Raw genomic sequence first — 8,175 nt, 5'->3', positions numbered from 1 at the left:
ACCCTGGGAAAGCAATTGTGGAAAAGCTTTTGGTCTGTCCTGTTGGTAACCAAAGCCAGCCTCTTTTCTTCTGCTAGACCAATGGCACCAACTACCTTTTTTTCTTTTCCCTCCACCCTATTTTTTCTGTGAGGTTTTAAATTATCTGGGTTATTTTGTGTGTTTGAGAAGACTTCATTTAAAACATCAGTAAAACTTCTATCAAAGGGCTCAACTTCACACCGAGTACACAGAGCTCGGGACTGAATCCCGCACTTAAAGGGAGCTGCAGGCAGTTTTACACATTTAAATGGATGGTGCCTTGTTTTAAAAACCATCTGAAGTTCATGGGGTTCATCTTAATTGATAAGCTGGACATAACGGATGGGTGTAGGGAGACTTCAACAACATAAGGGAAGAAAGATTTTTTTTTTCTCTCTCTTTTTTTAGTCTACCATCAAAGGTTGGGAACTTAGCACTACATCGTAGTATTATTTTTCTTCTGCTATTAAAATGAATCACACTGTGCCTAATTCTTCTTGGGAAGATAAATGCGTTTGAGGCAGCTTGAAGCCATTCAGTGCCTCACAAGCCTTTGCATCTTTCTATCAATGTTCCAAAATACTCACCTCTGTTTTTTGGATGTCTGTAGAAACAAAATATAAAATGGCTTCAAATACATGGCAGGCTGTTTAGCGGAGATGAAAGGGTATTTGAATAGTCTTTTAAAAATGAATGAAAAGTGAACACTCTCTTCTGTTTCAATTATAAGTGGGACATGGAGATCGTTAGACACAACCTTAATGTGTGACACTCTGAAAGTGTTCAGCTACCTTCAGCATTTCAGAAACATTTTGTTTTTCCTCCTGTCTCGGGGTAAAGATGGTGATTACAGCTCTGTCTTGTCAGCATTTAGCTGGAATGGCAGCGTGGGAAAATTGCACGGTTACGACTTTAAAAGTACAACTTTGATTTTTCTTAAAAGACAAGGAAGATACCTGTCTGTCTGGGGGAGCACAGCCCCCCCAGCACCCCAGGGCCCAGATTTCCAAGCCAACATCCCCCTGCAAGGAGCCATGCTGCTCAGGCACTGCCTCACCCCCCAGCACCGTGCCCAGCACCGAGCTGTGCAAAAGCAGCGCGGAGCAAGGCTCGCTGCAGGAAGGAATGCGTGAGCGAGACCTAACTGCTCCGTATGCCTAACTCACGCTAATACTTAACACTTAGAGCATTTTTCATCTTCAAAGCCTGCTGGAAACATTCATTAAGGCCCCACAGCACCCGCGGAGGTCGGGGAGCTGCCCGCTTTGGGCTGCAGCGCGGTGCGTAATTGGCGGCGTGGACGGGGCAAGCGGCAGCCGCGCCGGGCAGAGAGCTTCAAAGCCGTGGTTCTGCTCTGCAGGCTGGGTCATGGTCCAACAAAAACACAATTAAAACGTGTCGACGGACCTGTAACAGTCCTCCGGAGCGTTTGGGCCGGGTGGAGCCCGGAGCGAGCAGCAGGCTGGGGGGCTGTTACGGGCATGCATTGCCTGGAGGCTTTTTTTGGGGGAAAAAAATACACTTTCCCAAGTGCTTCACAGCTTGAGTTTGCTGGGGAGGTGTGAAGAAGTGCAATGGTCTTGCTCGATCCCAAATGGAGCCTGAAGTGGTGGCAGTGGGGGCTGGGTTTGGGTTGTGGGCAGGCAGGAGGCTGCAGGGACATCTCACCTCGCCATCATCTGAGTACCCCAAGCACGGGCACTGCCCTTCCTCCAGCAGCAACCAGACTGCTCCGGGACACAAAGCAGGCTCAGCCCCCGCTGGCAGGTAGGTCAAAGCCGATGCATGACATATTTTGCTCCCCTGCCTCTAGCCTGAATGTCTGACGTCTGCCTCAAAGGCGGCAAAACTTCTGAGTCAGCGTCCAAAAACGCACGAAGCTGCCCCCGATATTACAAATAAAAATCCGCCAACCCCCTCAAGCCACGAGTCCTGTCTGATTCCTCAATTCCTGGCTTTTGGCGTGAAAGCAGGAGGCCGTGACGGTGTGACTAAGGGCACTGACTCACCCTGCTCTGCCCCGCGTTTGCCATCGTCCCCCAGTCCTGTGCCACGCCACCACCAGAGGGGCCGGGAGTTTCCTCTCCCTTGCCCGACACAATTAATAGCAGCCCAAGCACATCGGCCCTCTCTGTAGCCTTCCAGTGCTTTCCTGCACACCAGTTTCTCAGACCATAAAGCAAAGACGTGACCATAAGGGTAGACTATAGGCATGAAACCCCCTCCTCCTTCTCCTCACAGGTGCCCTGGTCCTGCAGCGTCTCCGTGCTGCTGCCCCCCAGCATTTCTCGGGGCTCCCTGAGGTTTTTTCCCCCCCATCGAGGGAAGTTTATTCCCTCTGAAACCAGGAGGCAGCCATGCACCGGCCAGGCTGGCACCTCTGCTGCTTCACACCGCTCACCGTATTGCCAATGGTTGCTCCCTTCTGCTTCCACCTTCCATTAACCTCGTGTTCCTCAAGCACCTTCCTCCAACTGCTCCGCTCCGGGAGCAACCTCAGATTAATTAAAAAGGAAAAAAAGTAAGGAACGCTTGGGCTCTAAATGAGGTTCCTATCCCATCGCTTTCCAACGTGCTCTCTATTAATCACGGAGTCCAGAAAACACCCACACAGAGGAGGCTGGAGGATTATTTAAAGCAAATCATCTTCCTTCCCCTTCTGTAAAAAGATCAGAACTGGTTCTGGATAGGGAAAGCTGCCCTGGTTCAGGCCCTTTCAATTATTCCCAGCAACATCCTCGATTCCTGCCCCGGCCCTGCCCAGCCTCCTCACACAGCCCCCGTTCGCTCCTTCCCCCGTGGCTTCGTTAGCATGTTACTAATCATCACAGAGAGTCCCGGGCTCAGTTTTTCTGACATTTAAACTATGGCATGCCGTATGGCTTAGACTCTCTTTAGATTAAATGAATTTTGTGCTGCGTTTAATCTTCAGGGAGCACTGAACCCACGCAGCCAGAGAGGAGGCTAATTTTGGACACCACATCTAGGTGATAGCGTAATTTCAGGCAATTTCGGCTGACCTCCCTGGGCAATGCCCTTCATCTCTTTCACGAGAGGATCTATTTTTAGGGAAGAAAGCCCATTAAGTCTTGTCTTCCTTAATTCAGCGCTTCACTCGATGTGATTTGACAGGTAGATTTTTTTATTATTATTATTTTTAAAAAGAAAACAGAAAGACCCTCTGGGAATTCTGGCTTTCAACATTTGTCTTGGGCCCTGCAGGAGTCTGGAACATCTCTGAACCCCACGGCTTTGAACCAACCACCTCTATTCCCGATGCGCGGCGCCTGCTCTGCCTCCTCATCTGCAGTCCCGGCACTGCCACAGCCCCATCCCGCAGCTAAATAAATGGGATGTGTGGCCAGGGTGCTCCTGGCTTGGTTTTTCTCCTCCCTCCCCTCACAAAGCAATGAATCCTGGAGAAACGCTGACGTTTTGGCATCGTCCCTGCGAGGGGCTTGCCCCCAGCACCAACAGCCTGGCCGAGCAGCTCCCCAGGCTGCCCACATGCAGGGGCTCTCCGAGTTGTGGGGGAGCCCAGGTAACCCTCAAGATCTCACCTAGACCCAAATTATAAATGGCAAAGAGTCCAGAAAAAAAAACTTTCAAAAAAAAAAAATCCAAAAAAAAAAAAAACAGAACCTGCAGGTGACTGCAGCAGCCTGGCAGAGCTTGGAGCAAAAGCTTTGGGCCTTTTCTAAAGACCTTGGTTCCTCACATCCTTACATCGCTGAAGGTTTGGGGCAGCCCTACAAACACAGCATCAGATTCTGATTGTTTGGCAGCCAGCTGCTAACCCGGCCATCCTGGAGAGGTAACGCACTGCAGGATTGCAGTGGCAGACGCAGGGTAGGTGAGGCACACGCGGTGCAGCCGCAGCCACCACATACAACAGGATGAACGTCCCTGGTCAGCTGTGTTCAGAGACCGACCACCCTCCCTACAGCCCCAGCAGGATGGAGACAAAAAGGGCAGTTTTTGGGACATCAGCCCCAGAGGAGATGCTGTAAAACCAAAGGTGGTTTGGGAACACTGACAGGCACACAGGGAGCCCGCTGCAGCACGGCCGGGCAGGGGTTAAAGCCCGCAGCGCTTTGCTGCCATGCAAAAACCACCCGAAACACTGAGTTTTTGCATTGAGATTCAAATGCCCGGATCAAAGCAGAGCTCCAGGAAGGAAGGGCCAATTTAGGTTGGAAGCGGAGAAAACTTTCTCAGCTAACTTCTGGGAAGCCAGGGAGGCAGCCGGGTCCCGGAGAGCTCCCATCCAAAAGGTGCCTCCAAGGGAGACGGCGTGCCCGTGGGAGGGAGGAGGTGGCTCTCTCCCTCTCCCTCTCCTCCCAGTAAGGGAACTGGCACTGGGCACTGGCTGACAGCACACCCCGAGCCCTTTGGAGAGCGCTCGCCTCCCAGCCCGTGCTCCCTGCCCTTTGGGGCCGGCCTCTGGCCCGCAGCGCAGCATTTGATGGAGTAGCCAAAGCGCCACTTCCAACTTTTTCTTCCTTACGGTTCGTTCCAAAGCAAACAAACAAACGAAAAAAAAAAAAAGAAATCATAAAAATGTTTGAGAGTTTAGCTCTGCTCATTTACGACCATCTCGGCTGTCCTTTCTCCCCTGGGATCCGCTGCCTGACCTTGGTGAGGCTGCAGGAGGAGGCAGAGCTCTCACCTTGCCCGCGGGCCGGGGTGCCAACGGAGGGAGAAAGTGTCTTGTTCTGGTAGCACGGAGAGCTTTTGTGCTTCAAGGCTTTGTAGATTCGCAATGCCTTTAAAAACCCTCGCAACTGTCCAACATGGGGTGTTTAATTACCAGGTAAAAGAATTTTTTTTAGACTCCATTTAATTATTTGATTGCACAGTAACCAAAGAGTGTAAGAGGGCTGTAGCCAGAAGGCACTTCAAAGCAATGCCTTGATGTTTCTTAGTGGGCATTAATGGTTTCTGAAGGCAGGAGATTGTTTAAAAAAAAATATTAAAACCCTCCTCATGATCCCGCCAGCAATCTCAAAAAAATGCATAAACACTGGAATCCTCTGCCAGGGAGGAAAAAAAGAGTTCAAAGGGATCTGAGAGTTTTCATGTAAAGTTTAGAGTTTAAGGCGTGACTGTTGGCTACGGAGCCCCACTGTTTGAACTCTTGTTTATTAAAAACAGTTTCCCAGCATTTCACAGGGTTCAGAAAGACAACAGTAAAGTGCAGCCTTTTTCACAGGCCACTGTTTAAAGGCTCCATTGATTTCTACCTATATGTTTTATCCTTTTCTTTTTTTTTTTTTCTTGATCAAATGCTGCAGTCGAGCACAATATCCAAGGGAAGGCTGAGCTGGGTACAAGGAGGAGAGAACTGCTCTGGAAGAAGGGTTTTGCTCTGTTTTTAAAGACACTTTTCAGCTGTTTGCTCCAGACGCTCGGTGCCCCAGAAGGCTGGATGACAGCGGCGTAAGGAAACGACAATTTGGCTGGCCCAGAGCTCCGACGGCCTTTTTGATATTATCGCCAACCCCCAGCCTTTGTCCGAGAACGAGCCTCAGTCAACGGCCAGCCAAACAATCACCACTTGGAAAGGAAAAGGAAAAATCAGCTTTTTTCTCAGGGTGGGAGATAACCTCTCAGCCTGTCCTGTCTGGGCACGCACCTTATTTTTGACGAGCCCACCGCCACACCACGACTTGTCTCATTCTGTGCTCAAATATTGCCTTTTTTTTTTTTCCTGTGGCTTCAGCCAGCCTCATCTGCCTGAAAACCCCTGTTTTTTAAAGCCAGGGCTTTCTTTTCATCCAAGAAAAAAGCGAACCGAGGGGGAGAGGGAAGCGCAGCACGCTGCAGCTTGGCCCTGCCGGCGGTGGCGGGGGAAGAGCGGGGCGCAGAGCCCTGCAGGACAAGGAGAGGAGCTCAGGGATACGTGGCAGCACTGGGAAAATCCTGCACTGTCCTGGGAAAAAAGCTTCCAGCCGAGTGTTTTAGCACGTTCTGAAGCCTAACTGGAGAGATCTGAAGATAACACAGCCCAGAGCCGCCCAACCTCAGCCTTTAACAACAGAGGCTAGCATCCATCCAGCGCGGGCCTAGAAGTATTGCCAGAAGACGTTATAAAAGGCACATTAAGAGCAGAATTAAAGCAAACATAAAACAAAACAAACAGAACCATCTGCTGAGCAGGTAGCCTGAGAATAAACCCCTTACTAAGGCTGTTCCCAAGGCTGAAGCCCCAACTCAAGTGACCCCGGCCGAGGTCCCCACGCAGGAGAGAAGAGCGAACGGCAGAGCAGGGTCAGGGACAAACACAGCGAAGGGAAAAGAGGGACAAAAAACAGGAAAAGAGGGACAAACAAAGGGGAAAGAGGGTGTTTGGGAAGCGGGCAGGGTTTTGTTTGAGTCCCCAGGCTCAGCCCTGCCAGGCTCCTCTGCAAATGTGGCTGGGAGCTGGCGAGGGACATCGGTCTTGCTGGGAACGTCCCCACCAGCTGGAGCATCTCTACATCTCCAGCGAGGGAAAGAGGCGTGTGTAACGGGGTAGGGCAGGTTCAGGTGAGGTCAGACCTTTGGCATTTCAGTCACACGCCGGATTTTGCACCAGAGGGGTCCCCTGCAGACCCGAGGACAAGAAACATCTCCTGACCGAGAAGGTGCTCGTGTGGGAAAATGCACCGTGTGCTGCACAGCCGGGGAGAGAAACCCAAACTGCAGCGGGGAAAGAAGCTAAAGGGAAAAAAATAAGTCCAGAAGGGAAGGAAGGAAGGACAGAGCACCAGGCTTCTTGCAGTGACTGGCAGCTGGCAGAGGGCTGCCCGCAGGTACCTGCTCCTGCTGCTGCTCTCCTGCCATCCCCGCTTGCAGCAAAAACCTCCCTGCAAACCCCAGGGATCGATGGAAAATATGAACTTAATTTCGGGTTCTGTTTTCCTTAAATCGGCGCAGTTCCAGTAAAATCAGATTAAAATACCTCCAGTTCCTGATGTTTGGGGATATTTAAAGTCAGATCAAAGCGCTTCTAACCAGCCCTTTTGGTAGCACGTTTGATGAGAAACACAGGTGCACTAATACACGGAGCTCGCAGCCGGCCTGATTTAAATGCTGCCTTGCAATTCTGCTTCTGATCCCCTTAAATATCAGCTGGGGGTGAGAGGAAGGAGTGGATGGATGATGTTTTAATAGAGGACTTTTTTTTTTTTTTTTTTCTGGATGCAATTTGAGCTGCTTCACTTTCTGCATGAAAACTTGCTCACCTCCCTTTTTTTTTTTTTTCCTATAATAATTACGAGGAGAAAGAGCCTGTCAGACAAGGGAGAGCCACAGAAAGGTGAAGTGATTTACAGGCCAGAGTCTTTCAAGCGCAAAATGTTGGCTCATGCTTGCAGGGAGCTGAGCACGAGCCCCACGTCTCGCACAGAGCCCTGAGGATCCGACCCTGACACGTGGGCACATTTTTTATTGTTTCGTGGCACGCCTGCAGAGCCCGCTGGCTCTGGTGGCTTGGGGGGGGCCGGACCCTCTCACCTGGCTCCGTGCAGGCGAGGAGCGGGGCTGGGGCTGGTTTAGCCCCAAAACCACCACTGCTGTCGGATGGGGAAGCTCTCCCAGCCCCACAGCACACAGGACTTCTGCAGGGAGCTCCCCGGAGGCACCTAGATGGGAATTTTTGCTTTTGGAGATCAGGGAACAAAACCCAACCGTGCTCAGCAGACGGGACTGGATTCGAGATAACTCTCTGCAGAGTGAACCCCAAAGCAAACAGTGCTGGTGTTGACAAGCAGAGCTACTGAACGCAAAGGAGAGATGCTCCAGGGCATCCCTTCCCCATGTTTTGGGTACCACCGTTCGTCAGGAATTAATTCCGAGATGACTCCTTTCGCTCTTGGCACTCGTGGCTCGCTTGTCCTGCCTCCAGACAACACCTGCTCTGTTCTAAACACACCCCGCTAACCCCAAATGAAGGCAAGGCTAAACTGAATTTTTTGACAAGGCCAATGAAAAGTTGTTGCCGTCATACATCAGGAAAATCAGCACGTTTCTTACAAGCCCTGGTTTCTTACCAAGGGCTCAGCCCTGGTTGTTGACAAACGACGTGACCCCAACAACTCATCCCCAGTGAGACAGGATGGGAAGTCGGATGGGATTTTCTCTGCTGGGAGCTTTCAAGTTTTATTGTGTGCA

General features: G+C 50.9%; 1 long non-coding RNA gene across 1 annotated transcript in view; it reads right to left on the bottom strand.

Annotated features, from left to right (window-relative positions):
* The window catches only part of LOC139999055 (uncharacterized), a 32,573-nt gene that overhangs the window by 8,201 nt on the left and 16,197 nt on the right, over positions 1-8,175 (bottom strand). The window lies entirely within an intron of this gene.

The sequence above is a fragment of the Anas platyrhynchos genome, chromosome 19, assembly GCF_047663525.1.
Source record: "Anas platyrhynchos isolate ZD024472 breed Pekin duck chromosome 19, IASCAAS_PekinDuck_T2T, whole genome shotgun sequence".
NCBI lineage: Eukaryota > Metazoa > Chordata > Aves > Anseriformes > Anatidae > Anas > Anas platyrhynchos.
The sequence above is the reverse complement of the archived record's forward strand: the minus strand, read 5'-3'. Positions and strand labels throughout refer to the sequence as shown.